Consider the following 25511-nt stretch of genomic DNA (forward strand, 5'->3'; position numbering starts at 1 on the left):
TGAAGGCGAGCTGCGGAAGGTGGGTGGGCTGATTGAGGGTAGCGGAGGCCAGCTTACGATCGGGTGAGCAGGGGTTCCGGGAGGCGGCTGGGTGATGCAAAGGTGGCGGCCCCCAGGAGTCGCACGTGGCGAGTGGCAGTGAAGATGGCGGCCTCCACGGGCTACACGCAGCGCTGCTGGGTTTAAAAACATGATGGGCCTGGCAGACTTTAGCAAAATGGCCCTTCTTTCCGCACCCGTTGCAGGTTGCACTCCTCGCTGGGCAGTGTTGTCTGCGATGCTTACCCTGGCCACAGAAGTAGCACTTTGGGGGCTCCGGAAATGGCGGGTTGCTGTGCGGCACAGGCTTGCGGCGGCTCCGGGTCAGGTGATGGTGACGCCCACGACGTCCACGAGGGTGCCGCGTGGTCGGAGGTGTAGGCATCCATGTTGTGGAGGGCCACTTCTAACGAGTCCGAAAGCTGTACTGTCTCTTGGAGGTCGAGTGTACCCCTTTCTAGTAGGCACTGGCGGGTGTAATTTGACTTTATCATTCCGATATAGGCGTCCCGCATCAACAACTCTGTGTGCTCAACAACCGATACCGCCTTACAATTGCAATTCCGGCCAAGTACCCGCAATGCGCGCAGAAATTCAGCTTGTGATTCTCCGGGGCGCTGTCGCCTTGTGGCAAGGAGATGCCTAGCATTGACTTTCCTGACATACAGACCTTTCAACAGCATTATCGCATCCCCGTACGAGGCAGCGTCCCTGATAATAAGGTATACTTGCAGGCTCACCGGGAGTTGAGAATTCGCAGCTTGTGGGTCTCGGCGACGGCGATGGCGGAGGATTCGATGTAGGATTCGAAGCAGCGTAGACAGTGTTCGAACGTGGTAGTGCATCGGCCGCTTGGGGTCCAGCTCCAGGCGATCAGGTTTGAGTGATTGGTCCATCTTAAAACTTTAAGCTAATTAAATTGATGTACCATCAATAACGACAGAAGATGGGTTGAGAGTGAAACTGTGGCTTTAATTAGCTTAATAATACCTGCTGGAAGTCGGCACCAGACTGAAGGCAGGGCCGGAGGTTGGCCAACTTTATACCTAAGCCTGAGGGGAGGAGCCAGAGGAGGATCCTGCTGGGGAAAGCCCGGGCATGTTACATACAGCAGGTAATACAATACAGTGGTTTACCACAGTATGCGGAGGCTGTAGTAGAGGAGCGGGCTGCAGAGGGGCTGGTGGCAGCCAGAGAGTCAGATGGAGGGCCGCCCACACGAATGACCAGGGAGGAAGAGGTGCCATGGAGGCGCAGATGAGGCCACGTGCTTACTGCGGCCGTATGTCCTTTGAAGACCTTCCGGAATGGGCATGCAGAAGGAGACTGCGGTTGAGCAGGAAGACAGAGTGACACATCTGCCATATGACGGTACTTTTTCGACACAGTACCCACGGACTTCAACAGTATGCGATTTGGAAGCCAGGGAAAGTTTCTGGGTTGCGGGTAAGATTGGGAGGGAACAGCGCCGTGCCGTATCTGGATGAACGAAACTCTCTGTGCTCCCGGAGTCGAAAAGGCAGGTCGTCTCGTGGCCATTGATCCGGGCGGCCATCACGGAGTTGGCGAGGTGATGCGGTCGAGGCTGGTCGAGGGTGATGGAGGCGAGCTGCGGAAGGTGGGTGGGCTGATTGAGGGTAGCGGAGGCCAGTTTACGATCGGGTGAGCAGGGGTTCCTGGAGGCCCTCTCTGGTATCGACAAGGGTTGAACGTTTGCGGTCATGGGGTACAGGGAGTGGCCTATCTCCGTCTGGGACTGCACCACATTATTCCGCGTCCATCAGGGTGTGGTCACGTCCCTCAGGGTGTGGGCCACGTCAGCCAGTGAGTGGACCACGTTCCTCTGGGACTGCACCCTGCACTGCCGCCGATGCTCTCAGCAATGGCTTGCTGTGACTGTGCCACGCTGAGGTGCGCCATTGTGATCTCCAGCTGGCTCTGGCACATGGTTGCCTGTGAGAGGGCAGCCCTGTCCTGGGCCTCGGCCTCTGGCTGCACAGAATTCTCCAGGCCTTGCACATTCTGACCCATATCCGATACCATCGCCCCCATTGCCTCCACACAGACGCCACCTGTGTAGTTTTGGCCTGGGTGGCACGCATGACCAGCACCGCCCCTTGCTCCTGCATGCGGATGGTCTCCTCCACCTGCCACTGCCGTCATCCCCTCCTCTAGTCCCTCGGTCTCTGACGCCACCTGCACTGTGGGTGGGCCTGGATGTTCCAGAAGCCCGGGACCCATCTGGGCGGCAGCTGGTTGCTGGGGCCGGACTGCCCTTCGACCGTCAGGCCCTTGGCTGCTCCTACCTCCACCTCCTGTACCGAACCAATTGTGTGATGCGCACCAGATTGTGTCCCAGGAGCCTCTTCACTAATGTGCCCAACTGGGGTGATAGCCTATGAGATGGTGGAGGGTGTTGGAGACAGCTATGATGTAAAGTCCATGTCCTCCCCCTACCCGAACTCCGGGGTCCCCTGAGTCTCGGGCAGAGGGCTGGTGTTCAGGCTGCTCTCCCCATCGGTGCTCTGCCATCCGGGGGGCACTGGCTCTGGCACTGGCTGGGGGCGGGGGGCTCCGGATGGACTGGGCCCATCTCCGGCAGGTCCTGCAAGACACAAGACGCCATGTATGGTTAGGCAGCTGGACGGTGGTGAGGCATGAGGTGGAGAGGTGAGGGGGTGAGTGGGGTTGGGGGGTGGGGTGAGGGGGTTGGTGGGGGTGAGGGGGGGGCACACATCTGTCATGAGGATCCGCAACTAAGCAGGGGGATCTGACTTGTCGCATGCCGCCGACCTCCGCCTTGGCGACCTCCCACTCCTACAGCCCGCCGACCATGCCCAGTGTCCTCTGCTCGAGCACGGTGAGGGGACACAGGTTGGGTGGTGGCCCTCCGGTCTTCTCCCACTCCCAGTGGTTGCGCGCGGCCTTGTCCGGGGGCAGGGGGAGGGGCGGTGGCAAACGCAAACAACGGCAGTGTTAGACAGTCCGGCGCATGGAGCCCAGGGATTGGGTAGCTGATGGTATCAGTGGCCAGAGCACATGGCCATTGTGGCTGGCATGGGTGCTGGCATGTGGGGCAGGGTGGGGGTCCGGGCCACATGTGTGTGTGGGGGGAGAGGTTAGTGCCAGGGGCACAGTGCTACCTACTCACCCTGGCTGCCCTGAGGAGGAGGTTGTGCAATTTTTTCTGCACTGGGTGCCAATCCGGACGACTTCGCTGACGGCGACTGACACCTCCGCCACGGCACGGTGAACGGCGCCGCCTGAGGACCTTTCTCCCGGGCCGGGGCATAGCACCATCCGCCTCTTCTCCATGGCGTCCAGGAGGGTCTCCAGTTCAGCATTATGGAAGAGCGGCACTGCTCACTTTCCAGCCGTGTTGGCTGCGACGGTGTGTGTGTGTGGCGGGGGGGGGGGGGGGGGGGGGGGGGGGGGGGGGGGGGAATCTCTTAAGTGCGACAGCAGCTGTGCGGCAACCATGGAACCGGTGAATCCGCTGCCGTTCCGTGTGCAAAGGGTGACATTTCCCGTGACGCCCATGCTAGCCCCTTTGGAATGGCTGAATAGTTTCACCTTTCGCGCCGTTTTTGCCGTCGTAAAAGTCCACACTTCCCACGACGGCGTCAGCATTTAGTCTTAAAAACGGAGAATCCAGCCCCTGGAGTGCCAGTGAAGAATTCGAGTGGAAAGTAAATGTAAATCAGGGGAGGGGAGATTCAGGACTGAACCCAGAAGAAGGTAAATGAATGAAGATAGGACTCACATGTCACATTCGTTCATCATGCCTGTCCATGATACATTTTAACTGACTTCCTCTGCTCTGCAGCCATTGGGTGGAATTCTCCGTTCCTGAGGGTAAGTGCCGCTGCCAACGGAGAATCCGTGGGTGATTTGCGATGGGAAAATTGGCACAAACCCCTCAGAGATTCCGGAACCACTGAGGGGCTAGCACCGGCGCCACGTGGAACACCCACGGAAATGGCCGGAGAATCGCCGAGGACCGGGCCGCGCATGCGCAGGGCTGACGAGCTGCACTGGTCGCGCCAGAAAACATGCCGTCGTCCATGCTGGAACCCTTACCCACCCACGCCCACCCCACATCCCACTCCCTGGCCACCCCTCACCACTGCCCCGGCCCGAGCAGAAGCCGCTCCCCCCGGCCAGCGGCACGGGTCCCAGATGAGTGTGGCAGCGCTGGACAATGTCCGCAGCCGGCACGCTAAGTTCCAGACCCCTGGGACCACACGTGGCCTCGTCATCGGGAACTCGGTCTATCGGGGGCGGAGCATCGCGGGTGGGTCGGCTGATGACTCGCCAGCGGCATTGCAACTGCGCAGGGTGCGTGTCACAATGGCGGCGATTTGGAAGGGGCGCAGCATTACGAACTGACATCAAATCGCCGCCTGCCCCGAATCCGGCATCAGAAGCCATTCTCCGCCCAATCGCCGATCCCGATTTTGCTATAGTCGTTTCTGTTCTTTTCCCCTTTACAAGTGTATATCCAATTACATTTTGAATACCTTCGTATGGAATCTGCTATGTCAGAGCCAATTTAAACTGACTGCTTTGCCAACACAAAATAGCTGACTTGGGGACCACCGTAGTCCATCTGAAACTCTGCTGATTAAGGATGCAAAGTTTTGGCTGAGAGGGGACTACACTCAATCCGAACCCTGTGACGGATCACTGAAATTGGAAAAATACAATTTTTGTTTCCCAGAAATGATCCAAATTCTTCCAAAAGAAGCCTCTGGCAATGATACTGGACAAAAAACAATGCTGTTTTTAAAGTAAAAAAAAACTGCAGAGAGAAAATTAATGATCTGAATTGTGTGGCTCAGTTCAGTGTGATGCACACTAAAATGGGACTATTGATGGACAAGCAGAATGACAGGCCTTCAATCTAAGGCTTGTCTGTCTACAAAAGAAATGTCACTAATCTTGTCCAACTTTCTCGGCAAAAGAAGGCAAGGTAGTAATCTGCCCCAATTACGCAATCCTAACTATCAGTTTAAACGCCCCCCTCCCTCCCCCCACCCCCCGCCACCCCGCACCCCCCGCTAATAATAACTTATAAGTTGACTGTCCTCTCTGTAATATTCAAAAATGTTTTGCAAACCTGAGGGATTAATTTTGACTGTCCAGGTACAGCTATTGTACATGAAGGAGATTAATTAATCACTGCTTCCCTCATTCTTTGAAAACTAATGATAAGCAATTTTTCAGCCAATAGAGAAAAAAGAGAGACTGGCATTTATGCAGTACTTTTCAAACCACCGCATGTCTCAAAGCAATTATAGCGAATGAAGTATTTTTTGACGTACTCATGATTAAGCTTTCACAGCCATCCGAGGTAAAGAATTCCAAAGATTCACAACCCTCTGTGTAAATAAATTTCTCCTCATTTCAGTTCTAAGTGGCTTTCCCTATGTTTTGAAATTATGCTTCCTGGTCCTAGACCTCCCCAACGAAGGGAAACATCTTGGCTGGGATTCTCCAATCCCGCGGCCAAGTTCTGATGTCGGTGTGAAAAGTGGCGTGAACCACTCCGGCGTCAACGGTCCTGAATTGTCCGGTAATCTCCCCTTCCTAAGGGGCTAGGTTGGCGCAGGAGTGGTGTCTACAGCTCCAGCCGGCGCGAGTTCTCATATGCGTGCCATGGTCGGCGTCATTCCACGCACGTGGGTTTCCATCTCCGCGCCGGCCCCCGGGCAAAATGGCGGAGCCCTACAGGGGCCCGCCACAGAGGAACATAGGTCCCCACGGAACCAGCCCGCCCGCCAATCGGTAGGCCCCAATCGCGGGCCAGGCCACCGTGGAGGCCCCCCCCCCGGGGTTGGATCCCTCCACCCCCCCTTCAGGACGGTCCCCGCAGCCACACCTTCCAGGTCCCGCTGTGTGGGAACTGAGTAACCCACGCCGGCGGGACTCGGCCGAACTCGGCTCATCAAGGCCCGGAGAATCGCCGAGGGGGCCGCTTTCAATGGCCACCGACCGATTCTCGCATACACCCCCCCCCCCCCCACCCCGGGCATTCTCCGACCTGGCGTGGGGTTGGAGAATCCCGGCCCCTGCCTGCATCCTATGTATTTTGTAGATTTTAATGAGAGCGCCTGTCGTTCATTGAAACTCTATTGAATACGGATCGAGTTTACACAATCTCTCTTCATAAGTCAATCCTGCCTTTCCAGGAACAAGTCTGGTGAACCTGTGTTGCACTCCCTCTCTGGCAGTAACATCTTTTCTGAGGTGAATGGATCAAGACTGCACACTGTACTCCAGATGTGGTCTAGCTAAGGTACTATACAATTGAAGGAAGATCTCACTACTCTTGTGCTCAACTCTCTTGTGATGAAGGCTAACATTTCTTTTCCTTCCTAATAGCTTGCTGGACTTGCATGTTCGCCACCCATCGGCTGGGCATCACGCTGCTCACTCAACAGCAACGCCTACAGTAGACCTTATGAGGTCACAGGATGGGGGCAGTGCCAGCCGATGGTACCCCTGGCAGCAGAGCGGGCACCAGGATGAGAGTCCCCATCGTGCCGGGCACCGACGGGGCCCGGGGTACGGGGATAGGGGGGAAGAATCTGCAACGCCAACCGGGGCACCACATAGTGGTGGGCACGGCGGTATGCACCATGGTAACATGTCAGTCTTTCACCTCTGCAGACAATGGATATTAGAATTAAACCAGCAATGATGGCCTTCCTCCTAGTCGCCGCAGCCCTGGCGGATGCCCTGCGGCTGTACGAGCCGGAGCTGCTCGAGGCGGAGGCTGCAGCAGCGGAGCATGCCCCAAAGGATCAGGGGCCAGCCGCCCAGGATGAAGAGCAGCCACCCAACAGGCCGAGGAGGAGGAGGTGCAAAGGAGGCACCGCATGAGGCCTCGCGTGTACTGTCAGCGTCTGTCGTTTGAGGACCTGCTGGACAGGGCATGTCATCGAAGACTCCGGCTGAGCAGGGGGACAGTGCAACATATCTGCCAGATCGTGATGCACCTGGCAACGCGGGAGAATGGAGGAGGCCGTCAAGGTGACTGTCGCTCTGAACGTTTAAGCCACGGGGTCCTTCCAGGCAACGAATGCGGACCTGTCCGGGATCTCACAGAGCTCGATGCACAGGTGCATCTGTCCTAATGTCCGGTCGGCACAATATATCCATTTCAATGTGCACCGAGCCCACCAGGATGCCAGGGCAGCATGGTTCGCCACCATTGCCGGGAGGCCCTGGGTCCAGCGGGTAACTGACGGGATGCATGTCCCCCTACGAGCACCTGCAGATGACAGGCCGCTTGACACAAACTGAAAGAGGTTCCACTTGATGAACGTGCAGCTGACATGTGACCATCAGCAGCGCATCATACACGTCTGCGCCTGATACCCAGGCAGTGTGAGCAACGCCTTCATCCTGGCACACCCGACAATTCCTGACATGTGTGAGATGCCCCCCTGGTTGAGGGGTTGGCTCCTGGGTGACAAGAGTTAGCCACAGTGGTCGTGGTTGATGACGCCTGTCATGATATTCAAACACACACATCATGATAGACACACCAACAGACAAATCAGAACACACAACACCACAAACAATGACAGAAAGATATAAAAGCACAGACACGACCCCCGGTGGTCAGTATTAGCTGCAGAGGAGAACCAGGACACATCTGTTGCCAAACACACTTAGGGAGACAACACGTGCAGAGTATCCAGAACGAACTGTATTATAAGAGTTATAATAAAATAGAGTTGTACCACATACAACTGTGTTGGCTCATCTGTGCACCAGAGCACCCAACACCACATGGTACAGGAGTGGATCGATACCTGCCGGCATACCTCAGTGTACACAGACAACCAGCAGTGCCCAGGCAAAATGATAGAGCTCCCGGTTCCGCAGCCGCTCCAGTGCCACGGCGATCTCCGCGAAAACTGGCGGCGATTCCGGCAAATGTTCGAATTGTTCCTGGTGGCAGCTGAACTCAAAGACCTGGATGATAGGGAAAAAATTGAATTTCTCCTCACCATCGCCGGTGCAAGGGCAAGAGAAATATTCAGAAGGTTCAGGTTCTTCAGGAGGCAGCAAAGGTACGATTACCAGGCAGTCCTGGGCAAATTCTCCAAGTACTGTGAAGAAAACGCAATCCAATCGGCACATAAAGGTAAGAAAAGCTGCAGTACTCACCTCGTGGCTGGGATCCCGGAGCCCGAATTCCCAGAGGCCGAAATCCCGGGCCTGAGAGAAGGCTGGGTCGAGGTCGGCGGCCATCTTGCTAAAGGTATAACGCTAGCACAGTTGCGCGAGAAGTGCGCAGAACCGGAAGTTTCGTTTGCGCATGCGCGAGATGCTGCGCATGCGCAGTCAAGAAAACGGCCATCGGTAAAGGAACAGCGATCTGAGCATGCGCAGTCGCTTCCTACGTGCTACATACCGAGCGTCAGGATGTCAGAGGCCCCAGACTGCACCAATTTAAAAGGGAAATGTCCCAAATCCAATTTAAAAGGGAAACGTCCCAAATCAAAAAAACAAAAATCTGTTAAAGCTGTAAAACAACCTTCCCTCACCTGGAATGACAGCACAGTGCCGCAAATTGACCCAGGAGATGAATTTGACCTCCGAAGAACCCTCCGACAAGCAGTTACCTACGCACAAGCCGATGATTCCGACCTTGAATACTTCGATGACGATCTTTACAGTGTTTCCGGACCTCGCGAGCCCAATGATAGCTCCGTGGTCCTATATGACTATGACTCGGACGAACCTTTCGTGTTGCACATTGGCGGCCCCCACATTGAATCCGACGCAGATGCGGATTCATTTTTCGGATTTGAGGATCTTCAATCCAGCAGATATGACGTTCCAACTTATCAGTACCGGATGATGCTGCAGCCTGACATTAACAGACAGGGAGCGGTGCAAGCACACGGAGAGTGCCCTGCTGCCACACAGAGCGTGGTCCACGTCCCGCTCAACGTTCCCGACTCTATGAAAGAAGACATGCAAGACTCCAGAGTGCAGTCCTCGCATGAACCAGAAGTGACTCCAGTGTCACAAGCTTCCACAGCAAGCTCGTGGACAGACTCCACGATAGAAGCAATGCAAGACTCCAGAGCGCAGTCCTTGCATGAACAAGAAGTGACTCCAGTGTCACAAGCCTCCACAGAGAGCTCGTGGACAGCCTCCACGATAGAAGCAACGCAAGACTCCAGAGCGCAGTCCTTGCACGAACAAGAAGTGACTCCAGTGTCACAAGCCTCCACAGAGAGCTCGTGGACGGACTCCACGATGGAAGGAACGCAAGACTCCAGAGCGCAGTCCTTGCAGGAACAAGACCATGAGGGTCTAGCAACCTCTCCTGACCAACCAGCGGCAGACGATGCAAGTCTGCCATGCTCACGTGAACAGCAAGAAGGCTATAACAGCCTACCATGCTCCACTACACAGCAGCATGAACATGACGGTCTCTCATGCTACAATGAAGGGCACAGCGCTGAAGACTGTTCAAGCCCAACTGAAGACAAGCCAAAGGAATCGCCTCGTCCAAGCCCGAAGAAAAAAGGTTTATGCGCTGACCTTCAGGATCATTATAGCCGAACAGAGATTAATAATGCTGCACGGCCACAGAAGGATGCTGAGGATTTGCTAACAAAATTAATTGAATGTTTAACTTGCAAGGAGCAGACTGAGAATTGCCAGTGTTTTAGTACGGATCGAAAAAATGGACAAGACATTGATCCTCAGGTAATGGAAATAACACAACCTGAATCATATCTACAGCAGGGACAAATGTCTCCCTTCAACACAACACCGCAAAATCCCAACTTCGGAGACCAGCAGTTAGTCAGTAATGACTCTTCAAACCTTGAGGGGAACATTAATTGCATTGAACCTATACACGCTCCACTGATTATTGAGCAGAACATTGGAGCAAGAATCCTGAGGACACTGACATCGAGTAGCCAGATAACGAATTTAAAACCCACAGCAGTGTCAAGTGAACCAAGTGTGCTTTCCACTAATGGTGAAGATGCAGATAAGGTCGACCCGATTATCCATTGTACCACACTAACCCCAGTGATTAAGCAGTTATGTATGGGGAGTATAAGGTGGGCAATTGAGAACAGTAAAAGAGAGACTGTGACCATGCCAGTCCCAGCAAAATCAGACCCAGAGACCATGAAGGCATGTACATTAGACAAAGATGCACATGAGGCACCTGAGAAGAAAAGTGAAACGGAATGTTCTTTGGAAAATAGTACAATGTCGATAGAAACATTGGATCCTATATTCGAGACCATACCTATGGGAGAATTTGGGGGTAATAAACAAGGTTCTGCAATGTCTGGGGGAAGATTTAAAATTCCAAAGAAGAAAATCCCAAATGAAGGACAACGGCAAGACAATGACAGTCCACCGACATGGTGTGCACCACCAGATGAAAACTCTGACAATTTACCCAACCCTAGTGAACAGCAAGCTGCTAATGAGGATCTATCCACGGGATGTGAGACGAGTGACGACAGCATCCCACTTCCCATGCAAAAGGTGCAAGGTGACAGACCTCGCCTAGTGCGTACCGAGGCACTCGACGATCACGGTGGGACCACTGACGACTGCGGTGGCAGCGCACCGCTTCCACCCTCGATGGCTCGACCCTCTCCACTGGTTGGTGCATTCCTGCATGTTCTGACTCCAGAAGTGCAGCTTTAGGGAATCTCGGCTGCCTCCAGTGAACCTGTTGGGACTCCGGACGGGGGGCATCGACGGAAGGCAGACCGGACTCCAGATGGGGAGCAGCCAAGCGCCGACTCTGATTCGCGCACGCCAGACCTTGCTCCGGACGGGCGGTGTCGCGGCCTCGGTGATGGCACGCTCAGGGTGACGGCGGATGCCACGGCGACAGGGAATGGATCGCGTGGCAGTCCCACTGGGTCGGCAGTGGCAACCAGCACCGGCGGTCCAAGATGGACACACCAATTCGCGCCATCGCCAGACGTTGATGCGAGCAACAATTCTCTCTCCAAGGCGACATGCTTCGACGTTTCTCTGCGGAGTCGCCCTTCCGGCACAGCAGGTGGCCGGAACCAGCGTACACGGTCTCGGCCAACTTCCACATCTGGCACAGTCATCGCCTTGCATGATATTAGTGATGGTGCTACTTCGATGGCGACGACCCATCGGCTACAAGATGCCGTCCACCACAAACATAAAAAGAAAAAGACTCCACCTTGTTCCTGGCATGCAGGGCGGATGGATTGGTGCGTAGGCGCAATCAGCGAGCTTTGCGCCGCCTTCCACGCTCGCAACTGAACCGTACGCACACGCCGGATCCTCCACTGGTTCCCAAGGATGACTTCGTGGAGATGCCACGGATCATGCCCCTTCCATCGCCACCAGAACCAAATCTCCACAGCTGAACCGGCTTGAGGACCAGCCCATTCTTGAGGCGGTCACCCATTAGACTGGACTTATAATGCTGTTCATACGTTCAAAAAGTCAAACACTTCTGTATTATAACCTGTTGTTGTTTATTGTTCCAGATATCGTCTGACCAGACCAATGTTCAAGTTTTTTTTTTTTCTCTCGCATCCAAGTTTTGTTATGGTACATCCTTGTTAGTGTGACGCACCCGACATCGCCCCATGTAAATAGTTACGTCATATACACACGCTGTACATAACACACACACACACTCTTCGATGCACTCACGACACAATTATATTTATAACCACGTAGGCACATATCTTTGTAAAAAGGGGGGATGTCATGATATTCAAACACACACATCATGATAGACACACCAACAGACAAATCAGAACACACAACACCACAACCAATGACAGAAAGATATAAAAGCACAGACACGACCCCCGGTGGTCAGTATTAGCTGCAGAGGAGAACCAGGACACATCTGTTGCCAAACACACTTAGGGAGACAGCACGTGCAGAGTATCCAGAACGAACTGTATTATAAGAGTTATAATAAAATAGAGTTGTACCACATACAACTGTGTTGGCTCATCTGTGCACCAGAGCACCCAACACCACAACGCCGATCCGTAGGCCAATGACCGATGCCGAGACCCGCCATAACGACGCCCAGACAGCGACCACGAGTGTGATCGAGCGGTGCTTCGGCATCCTGAAGATATGGTTCAGGTTCCTGGATCGCTCTGAAGGAGCCCTCCAGTCTGATACTGAGAGGGTCAACTGGGGGGAGGCGGGGTGCAATGGGAGTGGGCCAGGGGCATGGACACCGTGTCCCATCCCCCCACACATCCCTCAGCGGCCATACCTTAACCCCAGCCCCCCACCACCACACATCCCCCTCCCCCCTGGCCTGCACTCCCCTCTGTAATACATACCTACCGCACTATGGGGTGGGGGCCTAGGGTTGAAAGTAACAGCGGATCTGGTCCATGGGATCGAGGATGACGACAATCCGCTCTGTGATGAGCTCTGGTTCTCCACAACATCTGACTCCTGCCGACGGTAGCACTTTCCACCTTCCACTGGGTGATCCCTTATTGCGCGCTGGCCATTCCATCACACAGTCCCATCGGATCCCTGGGGTGGCGATGGTGGCAAAGGCCAGAAGGGTTGGGGAGGGTGGGGAGCCGAGCCCACCCACAACGTCCGCCCATTCTGTCCCCCCTCCCCTGCCCCCAGCACCCTCTCTCATGGCCAGCCCAGACCAGCCCACTCCTCACACCCATCTGAGAGCACCGAGGCAGCTTGTAACAGTGTTAACAGGTGTTTAATGTGCACAATTATATACAGAATTATGCCCTAGCCCCTACCACTAAACTGTACCCTGCACCAGTGTCAACTTAACTGGTATCTAACTTTCTGGCCATACGGACCACAACATTGCATCTCGTGGATCCCCAGACGGTACTTCAGGAGTGGAGGTGACCTGTCGACATTCCAGCCCCGTGACCTGAGTCCCCGTTGGCGGGCGACTTCTGGGCCACCAGGCCTGGATGGGCTCAGCTGCTGCTTGGGTGTCCCGGGTGGCGGGGTGTCGCGCTGTCCTGCCCACTGTCCACCAGATGTGTCATGGACAGGAGGGTGGGGGTGGGGGGGGGGGGGGGGGGGGAGTCCGAAGTGCTGCGGTGTTCCGGCACCTCCACTGCGGGTGTCACCGCCACTGGCCTCATCACCTCCTCCTCCCTCAGGGTGCCCTTGGGACAGGGGTGCTAGCGGAGCTAACCCCTGAGGACTGCCAGTCTGGGAGGCCTGCTCTGGTCTCAACCAGGGTCTGTATGCTCGCAACAATGGAGCACAGGGAGTGGACCATCACTGACTGGGAATGCGTCGCATCACCCTGTGACTATGCCATCACCCTCTTGTTCTGTGCCACATCAGCCAGTGACTGTGCCATCTCCCTCTGGGACTGGGCCACCTCCTTCTGAGTCTGCGTCATGTTGGCCAGCGCCTGGGCAATGCTGCCGATGTTGTCAGCCATGGCCTGCTGTGACTGGGCCATGATAGGAGCGCCATTGCAATTTCCACGTGACTCTGGCACATGGCAGCCTGTGAAGTGACAACCCTGCCCAGGGCCTCGGCCAGCGCCTGCACAGAATTTACCAGGCCTTAGTCAAGCTGATCCATAACTGTCAATGCCTTCATCGTGGGCGCCACCCGTGCGGTGTTGGACTGGGTGGCACACATTGTCGGCACCACCTACTGCTGCTGCACGCGGTTGGACTCCTCCAACTGCACCTGCAGGTGCTGGATGCTCGCTGACAACCCCCCATATAGTCCCTGGCTCTGCGGCTGCATCTCCACTATGGATGGGACTGTCCGTTCCAGAAGCCCGAAACCCATCTGGTCATTCCTAGGGTCAGCCTGTCCTCCAACCGGCCGCCTCCTCGGGGGTTCCTACCTCCACCTGATGTACCGGCCCTCAACTGTGTGTTGCGCACCAGAGACTGTCCCAGGAGCCTCTTCACTAACATGCCCAATTTAGGTGAGTGTCTCTGGCATAGTGAAGGGTGTTGGAGACAGCTGTTATTGATAATCACTGTCATCCTCTGACCCGAGCTCCGGCGTCTCGGGCGGAGGGCTGGGGTCCGAGGTGCTTTATGTGGCTCTGGCTGTGGCATTGGCTGGGGCGGGGGTGCAAGATGGACCCGCCCCATCCCTGGCAGGTCCAGTAAGACACAAGACAAGATGCATGATTAAACCACGGGCTGAGGGGGAGTGGGGGTGGGTGTGTGGGGGTGGTTTGGGGATGAGGGTGGGGATGATGTGGGGGTGAGGGTGGTGTTGTGATGAGGGTGATGTGAGGGTCGGGTACGGGTGTTGGTGGAGTAGTGTGGGGGTGAGGGTGGTGTGGGGATGGTGGGAGCAGTGATACTGTGATAAACTGTGACTGGGTGCAATGACACTATGACTGGCAGCAGTGACACTGTGATATGCTGTGACTGGGTGCAGTGACACTGTGATACACTGTGACTGGCAGCATTGACACTGTGATACACTGTGACTGGCAGCAGCGACACTGTGATCCACTGTGACTGGGTGCAGTGACACTGTGATACACTGTGACTGGGTGCAGCGACACTGTGATACACTGTGACTGGGTGCAGTGACACTGTGATCCACTGTGACTGGGTGCAGTGACACTGTGATACACTGTGACTGGGTGCAGCAACACTGTGATACACTGTGACTGGGTGCAGTGACACTGTGAATGGCAGCAGTGACATTGTGTTACACTGTGACTGGCAGCAGTGACACTGTGATACACTGTGACTGGCAGCAGCGATACTGTGATACACTGTGACTGGGTGCATTGACACTGTGATACACTGTGACTGGGTGCAGTGACGTTGTGGTACACTGTGATAAGGTGCAGTGACACTGTGAAACTATAGCCACCTGGGTTGGCCACTTCCCTGCTTTAAAATGGAGATCCGCTAAGAATGCAGGGAAATTCAGTCAAACGCAGGGAAAACAAGCAGGTGCAAAGTTTCCTGTATATCAGAACTTGCAGGAACCCAGACAGCACTGAAACTAACAACCATCTACATATTGATGAGCAATCCCCGGGAACAATTGAAAACAGTTAAGATAAACAAGGCCAAGCCAGACTCCTCGGCGCCAGCAGGAGCCAAGACAAAGGAAGGCCAACGGACACTTAGGAACTGCCCAGCGATCAGGGAACAGCTCCAGTATTGGAGAAATCGATCCAAGTGATCAGAACTTAGTCCAATCACTTAGAACCAGGTACGGGGTCCGCCCAAAAGGACGCGAAGCCCCTGGGGACTATAAAATAGAGTCCCCAAGTTCAATTCGTCCTTCTTGGCAGGGTCTCTCAGCAGCTCGAAACAACCCTTGACCGTGACCTCCCTAGTAGCTGCACCAACCAAGTAAGTCTCCAGTCAACGCACGCTACGAGATAGGTGCTCCTAGCTACCAGTCCATACCAGCTTTGAAACCTGCAGACTCAGAATCGAACAAAAGGCCATTTGTTCCCCTGACCTGGTGGGCCAGTTCCAAAGCTAAGTATAGGCCTCTTAGTGTTAGAGATAGTCTAGTAAGTAGAGTTTTATACATGAGTAGTGATTGACTGTGTATAATAAATGTGTTTTGATTTGAAACTTACTAACTGGTGTATTGAGTTATTGATCAGCACTTGAACTTGAACCTCGTGGTGGTATCATAAAGATACCTGGCGACTCTAGAGCAAGGTTATAAAAGAGAGCAAATTAAGTAAAGACACAACGAGCAACATTCACTGGCGACTCTCGTGGGACGTGATTAAATAGAGCCAAATTAAGAACCAACCAAAAGTTAGCAACATTTACTGGTGACATCTGATGGGACCCGACTTAGAAGTGGCCTAACCACTCTGAGAGTACCCAAAATTTGAATTGAGAATCCAATTGGGAACAGAAACATTCCCAAGTGTTCAAGCAGTTCTGATCAATCCTCATAATTTGGAAGCATGTTAATGCATGCGTAACTAACAGGGCTTAAGGTAAAATTGATAGATTTTGTTGCCAAAAACTGTTGGGAGTTTGTATTCCGGAAAATAGCGAACGCCGTACCAGTGTTTACAGCACCGCCTTAGTATCCCTCGTTCCAAATTTTAAAAGAGAGCATTCAGGTAGGAAAAATGGCAATGAAGGCAATGGAACGTCTCATGCACCCTCAAGAATTTGTGGTCACAGCGACCAGCAGCAGAGTAGGTCAGTGTCCCGTTTGGGAAGTTGAGATTAGAAGGTACCTCAAAGGGAAGGGATGGCCCCTTTGGAGTGACTTTTGTTCAAATGAGGAAACAGGTCCGGGAGTATAGGACATACTTGGTGGGAGAACCTGAGCAAAATCCATAAGAAGAGCTTCGGGAAAGCTCGCAAGCCGATGGCAATCGTGTCCTGTCTGGCACAATTGCGAGGCACAGAGGAGGTCGTTCGGACGCTCTTCAAAGAGATAGAAGGGAGACATCGAATGAGCAAGCTCGATGTTAGTGAGATCGAGAGAGAGAATATAGAATTGAGAAGGAAGTTGGCAGCAAAGGACGGAGAGGTGGGTGATGCCAAGCGGGCAGACCAGTCTTGTCTAGCGCATCTGAGCAGCTTCCAAACCCAATATGATAAGGCCTATCAGGACACACAACGTGCAGTCCTGGTAAGAGAAAAGACAGAGAAACAGGTAGAGGCATTGCAAAGGCAGTGCAGCGATCTAAAAACAGCATTAAGAGCACTCCATTCTGCCATCACGGAGCACAGACAAAGCACAGTGGATCATGCAAAATGCCGGAAGCAGATTGCGGAACTGCAGTCTTTGCTTTCAGTGCAAAATGGAAGAAGACGGCCCTGATTGGCCAGAACTAAACAAAACCGCGCATAGATATGTTCAGGGAACATGTGCGCAAGGAAAGCCCCAAAGAAGAAAAATACCCCAACCCCCCACAGAGCAGACAGATGAGGCACCCATGAATCCAGTAACTACCCACCGCACAGTCACATCGGACGGAGACGCGGAATTCCTTTACACCACTCCCTTAACTGTGACCCAATTACGGGACGCGTGCGAAAAGATCACACCGTTCCTCCCCACCCCAGACCCCCACCACTTCTTTGCTAGAGTGAAGCAGCAGGCGACCATGTACGGCCTGGATGAACGTGAACAAGTGAAGCTCAGAGTTTTAAGCTTAGACAAAGCACAGTGGATCATGCAAAATGCCGGAAGCAGATTGCGGAACTGCAGTCTTTGCTTTCAGTGCAAAATGGGTTTCAAAGCACCTTTGGATCCCAATTAGATGTAGCAGCCCTTCCCAACCCTACAGAATGTAGGAGGAGGCACCCTTGCAGAGATGCACACGGCGATCCTAGACGCGATCGGTTATAACAGAGGTGACCCAGTAGAAGGCCTGAATAAGTGCAGGCAGAAGAAAACCGAACACCCCACAGCATTTACTTGACGCCTGTGGATCAATTTTACAGCCGTTTTAGGACACTTAGACCGCGCCCATTTGTCCCCAGACAACATGGCCAAATGGACCCGCACCCTTATATCCCATGCCACAGAGGCAGGACTAAAAAGCTTGTACTAATTATGACCCCTCGGAAGAAACGCACAACGAAAAGTGGGTTTTAAAAAGGTTGTCCCCCTCCTGGGAGCAATCTGTCCACATTGGCAACATTACAACAAAACACCCCATAGTTTTGGTCGATCTGCCCCACACAGCAGAACATATTTTGGGCATCGATTTCATGAACTCCCACAACCTGTCATTTGACCCAATAAATCAATGTGTCTGGAAAATGACAAAGTCAGCAAGAGCCCCCGCAACGCTCACAGTAGGTGAGTATGCTAATACGATTAGCGCAGACAAACAGGTTAGGACAGTTCTCCAGAAAAACAGGACCGCATTTGCAAGTCATAAACATGACTGCGGCAGGATGGCTGGTTCGGTTCAAATAACAGGACCTGACCCTAGACCCCAGAAGCAATATGGATTTCCCCAAGAGGCAGAGGGAGAACTCTCAAAAGTTATTGATAGTTTATTAGAACAAGGCGTACTTAGATCAGAAGCCTCTACTAATAATGCCCCGATTTGGCCAGTGAGGAAGTCCGATGGATCATGGCGACTGACCATCGATTACCGGGAACTTAACAAAGTCACCCCCGCAGCAGCCCCCATGGTAGCCACAAGTCCCGAGACCATGCTCAAACAGGGACTCAACTCACCATATTTTACGGTTTTGGACATTAGTAACGGATTCTGGTCCATTCCATTGGCAAAAGCGCGCCAATACAAATTTGCCTTCACTTTTAAAGGTCAGCAGTACACGTGGACATGCCTTCCACAAGGATTCCACAACTCCCCCTCCATTTTCCACCGACAGCTGGCCAATGGTTTATCAAAATTTTCTCGCCCCGAATGTCTGGTCCAGTATGTAGATGACCTATTACTGCAGACAGACACCAAGGCAGAGCACATCGCGCTTCTGTCCGAACTGCTGGAACTCCTACAGCGAATTGGATGTAAAGTGAACCCCAAGAAGGGCCAAATTTTGGAAAACAAAGTGGTATATTTGGGAACGATTATCACGCATGGTAAACGCGGGATCGAGCATAAAAGAATTGACTCGATTGTCAAATAGCCCCTTCCCCAGAATGTTTCCGCCATCCGGTCATTTTTAGGACTGGTTGGCTACTGCAGAAACCATATTGCCGGTTTACCACCAAAGCAGCACCCCTCTCGGAACTCCAAAAGAAAGGAGACCCTTGGGTATGGCTTCCGCAGCACACGGATGCTGTAGATTTTTTATAGAGCACACTCATTGCAGCCCCCGCACTACAGGTTCCAGATCCGCTTTCCCCCTATGCTATAGAGATAGCTAGCACAGATCGTATCCTTTCAGCCGTGCTCCTCCAGGAACGGCACGAACAGTTAAGACCCGTGGCTTACGCCTCCAGAGTTTCAGATGCTGTGGAGCAGGGATTTTCGGCCTGTGAAAGGCACCTGCTCACAGTTTTCTGGGCAGTTCAATACTTTTCATATATCACCGGACTAAACCCCATCACAATCCTCACGGAACACACCCCCACCCAACTTTTACTAGACGGACGACTTAAGGACGGTACAGTAAGCCAGATCAGAGCAGCCAGATGTACCCTTCTTTTGCAGGGACGGGACATCACTGTTAAAAGGACCAAGACCCACACTTTCCTAGCCGACAACTTTCAGTACCCAGGCACCCCCCACGAATGTGAAATCATCTCACCGCACCACAACACAGGCCCCTTTATCGCAAAAACACCCCCCAAAAAGATAGGTAGTTCACCCCAGAGCCCCCAGCAGACAGACACGTGCGCACCCTTGAGAATATATGTGGATGGTTCTTCCACTATATTAAACGGGAAGCGCATTACAGGATGCGGCATCTATGTTGAGGACGCGCAGGACGCGCCCTAGAAGAAATCTCGTTAAAACTGCCAGGACACTTCGACGCGCAGGCGGCAGAACTAGCAGCCATTGCATACATTGTAGATCACCCAGATTCCTTCCCCAGCCCAGCAGACATATACTCGGACAGCCTCTATGTCTGTAACAGCCTCACAGAATTCCCACCCCTGTGGAAAGCAAGAGGATTTGTTTGCGCGGACGGAAAACCCCTCCCATCAGCCCCATTTCTCCGGCACATTTTGGACAAAGCACAGGACAGGATATTTGGTATTATTAAAGTACGAAGTCACCACCGTTCCTCCCCACCTGGAAATATAAAAGCCGACGCACTGGCTAAAGCAGGTTCCAGACATGGATATTTTTGGAACCCCCCCCCCAAAAGCGCCCCAGTGAATGCAGTTCAGGTCTCACAGACTAATATCGAGGATTTAGTGCAGGCCCAGAAGCAAGATAGGAATCTCAGGGAGATTTTAAAAGGAAAATTTCCAGTCCCATACGATAGGTTTAAAAATACACTGACCACACATGACGGTGTGGTCCTAAAAGACACCCTTTATGTGGTTCCTGCACAGGACAGGAATCAGCTTATTTGTTTGTTCCATGATAGTCATGGGCATCAGGGAATTGACCCCACTACAGCCCACCTCAGGCAGCTCTGCTGGTGGCCGAATTTAAAGGAAGACGTTACGCACTATGTAGAAAATTGCCTTATCTGCGCCCAAAATAATCCGGACAGATATGCGAAGAAAGCTCAGCTTAACCACACCCGCCCCGTTAATGGCCCCTGGACTAACCTCCAGATTGATTTTATAGGACCATTGCGCCCTAGCAGGAATGGTCACAAGTATGTGTTAGTTGTTATAGACACGTTTACGAAATGGGTAGAAGCATTCCCATCTAGAACAAACACGGCAAAGACTACCGCTGAGATTTAAACCCACCACATCTTTACGAGATGGGGACTCCCCCGCAGCATTGAATCCTACCAAGGTTCCCATTTTACGGGACGTGTCATGAAGAACGTCCTCACGATATTTGGCATTACCCAAAAATACCACCCCCAGTATTGTGGGGCGAATGAATTGGACCCTAAAAGCAACCCTCAGGAAAACGGTCCAACAAAACAGCACCACTTGGGATTCAGTCCTCCCTTTTGCACTAATGTTTTTGCGTAACACTGTTTCGACATCCACAGGATACACCCCACACACTCTCATGACTGGACGCCCCATGAAAGGCACAGAACTTTTATTCGGACTTGACCAGCCCCGAAGTGATGGCCCTCACACACAAGAACGCAGTGAAACAATTAGTAGAGAATGTAAAAACGGCTCAGCTAGCAGCCGCAGTAAAATTAGGCACCAGGAAGAAACAGAGCAAGGCCTGTTTCGACAAGACAGTGCAGGCGACTGAGTTTGATGTAGGACAGCAGGTCATGCTCTCCGTTTATAAGATTAAGTACCCCAACGGGAAGATCATGTGGTTTCATATTAACCAGCTCAATGCATATGGCTCGCAGTCTAACCATGCACACCACGTCATGCTCGACGCAGCAGACCCCGCCCCGCCCACAGCCAACATATCCCTACCCTCCCCCAACACATCCACCCAATCCACGGACTCGACCTTGCCCCCACCCCTGAACTCTAGACTCCGCCCCGGAACGCCCACAGACAGCAGCAGCAGCGACAGCAACTGTGACACAGACGATAGCCACAGCACGCCTCCCTACTATCCCCATGCAACAGGCCCCACACCCAGCAAATCTGTACACGATTCGAGTGATCCCTTCCTGATCACATTCCTTAACAAACCTCACCAAAGACCACTGCCCTACGATGACGACCCCGACTCCATCTCCACAGAATTAGACACGACTATTTGGCACCGTGACAATTAGTACAGGCTCGTCCGAAACGACGAGATGGACCCTAAGTCACACCATGCAGCTTTAGCAACCCACATCCATTCAAGAGTATGGCATCTGGGAGAAGATGATGACATTGAGTCTGACTCCCAAAACGAGAACCCCTTTGCGACCTTGTTCGCAACTGATAACTGAGGTGTCCAGATGATGTTTTAAACAGAATTGCTTGGGAGAAACGGCATCCTTTCTGATGGAACCTGCACCATGTTTGTTGAATCTTTGTTTGTTAATGTTTTCGTTAAGTGTTGTGTGTAAACTCGAAAGTTTTCACGGTCCCCGTCACAACTCCTTTAACGCCCCTCGCCTGTTAATGGAACAAGTTTGTCCCAGACAATAGTTCAGAGGAACTAGTTTGTCACCAGAACCTTGTTAAAGGTACAAGTTTGTCCCAGACAATAGTTCAGAGGAACTAGTCTGTCGACAGAACCTGACTCATAGTTGCTCTCCGAATGCGAGAGGCAGCCCCCCACGACGACCACATTCTTACCCGTCCTTGCCGGTTGTTCAGGCAGTGGAGAAACGGCATTGGTCCCCGCCCTGCCTGAGAACCCCCCTCTGGTCATACGGCATTGATCATTGTCCTACCCGGGGATTCCATCCAACTCTTACCCGCCGCGGCCCATACGCACCCCATTTTGGCTCATTATGTTCAGAATTCTTTTGTTTGGTTGGCAGCCCTTAAGGTTGCTTCCCTATGCTGTTTACATCCTCAAACACTGGGACGGTAAATCACACAGGCTGCGAGACGGCTCGCAGTATGGCACTATTTTCTTAGATGTCTAGTCCAAATATTCGGGGTTTTTTTTTAAATGAGCGGTCACACATGGTGACCAATTATAAAGGGAAATTGGAGCTAAAAGACAGACATGCTAATGTACAATATATTAAACAAGATCGTAACAGATACTATGCTTGATCCACAGAATTCCAGAAGCTCCAGGAAGAGAGAAGAGACGAAAAGGAAGAGAAGGGAAGAAAGAAGAGAACAATGAAGACATCATACGTGTTTTTCGTTATCATTATAATTTGTATTCGGTTACGCGCGAACGCGAACCCCCTGACCCCAACCCCCCCCCGGCCGTCAATGATTCAACAAAGAACAAAGAACAAAGAAATGTACAGCACAGGAACAGGCCCTTCGGCCCTCCAAGCCCGTGCCGACCATACTGCCCGACTAAACTACAATCTTCTACACTTCCTGGGTCCGTATCCTTCTATTCCCATCCTATTCATATATTTGTCAAGATGCCCCTTAAATGTCCCTATCGTCCCTGCCTCCACTACCTCCTCCGGTAGTGAGTTCCAGGCACCCACTACCCTCTGCGTAAAAAACTTGCCTCGTACATCTACTCTAAACTTTGCCCCTCTCACCTTAAACCTATGCCCCCTAGTAATTGACCCCTCTACCCTGGGGAAAAGCCTCTGACTATCCACTCTGTCTATGCCCCTCATAATTTTGTATACCTCTATCAGGTCGCCCCTCAACCTCCTTCGTTCCAGTGAGAACAAACCGAGTTTATTCAATCGCTCCTCATAGCTTATGCCCTCCATACCAGGCAACATTCTGGTAAATCTCTTCTGCACCCTCTCTAAAGCCTCCACATCCTTCTGGTAGTGTGGCGACCAGAATTGAACACTATACTCCAAGTGTGGCCTAACTAAGGTTCTATACAGCTGCAACATGACTTGCCAATTCTTATACTCAATGCCCCGGCCAATGAAGGCAAGCATGCCGTATGCCTTCTTGACTACCTTCTCCACCTGTGTAGCCCCTTTCAGTGATCTGTGGACCTGTACTCCTAGATCTCTTTGACTTTCAATACTCTTGAGGGTTCTACCATTCACTGTATATTCCCTACCTGCATTAGCCCTTCCAAAATGCATTACCTCACATTTGTCCAGGTTAAACTCCATCTGCCATCTCTCCGCCCAAGTCTCCAGACAATCTAAATCCTGCTGTATCCTCAGACAGTCCTCATCGCTATCCGCAATTCCACCAACCTTTGTGTCGTCTGCAAACTTACTAATCAGACCAGTTACATTTTCCTCCAAATCATTTATATATACTACAAAGAGCAAAGGTCCCAGCACTGATCCCTGTGGAACACCACTGGTCACAGCCCTCCAATTAGAAAAGCATCCCTCCATTGCTACCCTCTGCCTTCTATGGCCTAGCCAGTTCTGTATCCACCTTGCCAGTTCACCCCTGATCCCGTGTGACTTCACCTTTTGTACTAGTCTACCATGAGGGACCTTGTCAAAGGCCTTACTGAAGTCCATATAGACAACATCTACTGCCCTACCTGCATCAATCATCTTAGTGACCTCCTCGAAAAACTCGATCAAGTTAGTGAGACACGACCTCCCCTTCACAAAACCGTGCTGCCTCTCACTAATACGTCCATTTGCTTCCAAATGGGAGTAGATCCTGTCTCGAAGAATTCTCTCCAGTAATTTCCCTACCACTGAAGTAAGGCTCACCGGCCTGTAGTTCCCGGGATTATCCCTGCCACCCTTCTTAAACAGAGGAACAACATTGGCTATTCTCCAGTCCTCCGGGACATCCCCTGAAGACAGCGAGGATCCAAAGATTTCTGTCAAGGCCTCAGCAATTTCCTCTCCAGCCTCCTTCAGTATTCTGGGGTAGATCCCATCCGGCCCTGGGGACTTATCTACCTTAATATTTTTTAAGACACCCAACACCTCGTCTTTTTGGATCACAATGTGACCCAGGCTATCTACACCCCCTTCTCCAGACTCAACATCTACCAATTCCTTCTCTTTGGTGAATACTGATGCAAAGTATTCATTTAGTACCTCGCCCATTTCCTCTGGCTCCACACATAGATTCCCTTGCCTATCCTTCAGTGGGCCAACCCTTTCCCTGGCTACCCTCTTACTTTTTATGTAAGTGTAAAAAGCCTTGGGATTTTCCTTAACCCTATTTGCCAATGCCTTTTCATGACCCCTTCTAGCCCTCCTGACTCCTTGCTTAAGTTCCTTCCTACTTTCCTTATATGCCACACAGGCTTCGTCTGTTCCCAGCCTTTTAGCCCTGACAAATGCCTCCTTTTTCTTTTTGACGAGGCCTACAATATCACTCGTCATCCAAGGTTCCCGAAAATTGCCGTATTTATCTTTCTTCCTCACAGGAACATGCCTGTCCTGTATTCCTTTCAACTGACACTTGAAAGCCTCCCACATGTCAGATGTTGATTTGCCCTCAAACATCCGCCCCCAATCTATGATCTTCAGTTCCCGCCTAATATTGTTATAATTAGCCTTCCCCCAATTTAGCACATTCATCCTCGGACCACTCTTATCCTTGTCCACCAGTACTTTAAAACTTACTGAATTGTGGTCACTGTTACCGAAATGCTCCCCTACTGAAACATCTACCACCTGGCCGGGCTCATTCCCCAATACCAGGTCCAGTACCGCCCCTTCCCTAGTTGGACTGTTTACATATTGTTTTAAGAAGCCCTCCTGGATGCTCCTTACAAACTCTGCCCCGTCTAAGCCCCTGGCACTAAGTGAGTCCCAGTCAATATTGGGGAAGTTGAAGTCTCCCATCACCACAACCCTGTTGTTTTTACTCTTTTCCAAAATCTGTCTACCTATCTGCTCCTCTATCTCCCGCTGGCTGTTGGGAGGCCTGTAGTATACCCCCAACATTGTGACTGCACCCTTCTTATTCCTGATCTCTACCCATATAGCCTCACTGCCCTCTGAGGTGTCCTCTCGCTGTATAGCTGTGATACTCTCCTGAACAAGTAGCGCAACTCCGCCTCCCCTTTTACATCCCCCTCTATCCCGCCTGAAACATCTAAATCCTGGAACGTTTAGCTGCCAATCCTGCCCTTCCCTCAACCAGGTCTCTGTAATGGCAACAACATCATAGTTCCAAGTAGTAATCCAAGCTCTAAGTTCGTCTGCCTTACCCTTAATGCTCCTTGCATTAAAACATATGCACTTCAGGCCACCAGACCCGCTGTGTTCAGCAACTTCTCCCCGTCTGCGCTGCCTCAGAGCCACACTGTCCCTATTCCCTAGTTCTCCCTCAATGCTCTCACCTTCTGACCTATTGCTCCCGTGCCCACCCCCCTGCCATACTAGTTTAAA

Source organism: Scyliorhinus torazame, chromosome 7, assembly GCF_047496885.1.
Source record: "Scyliorhinus torazame isolate Kashiwa2021f chromosome 7, sScyTor2.1, whole genome shotgun sequence".
Lineage (NCBI taxonomy): Eukaryota > Metazoa > Chordata > Chondrichthyes > Carcharhiniformes > Scyliorhinidae > Scyliorhinus > Scyliorhinus torazame.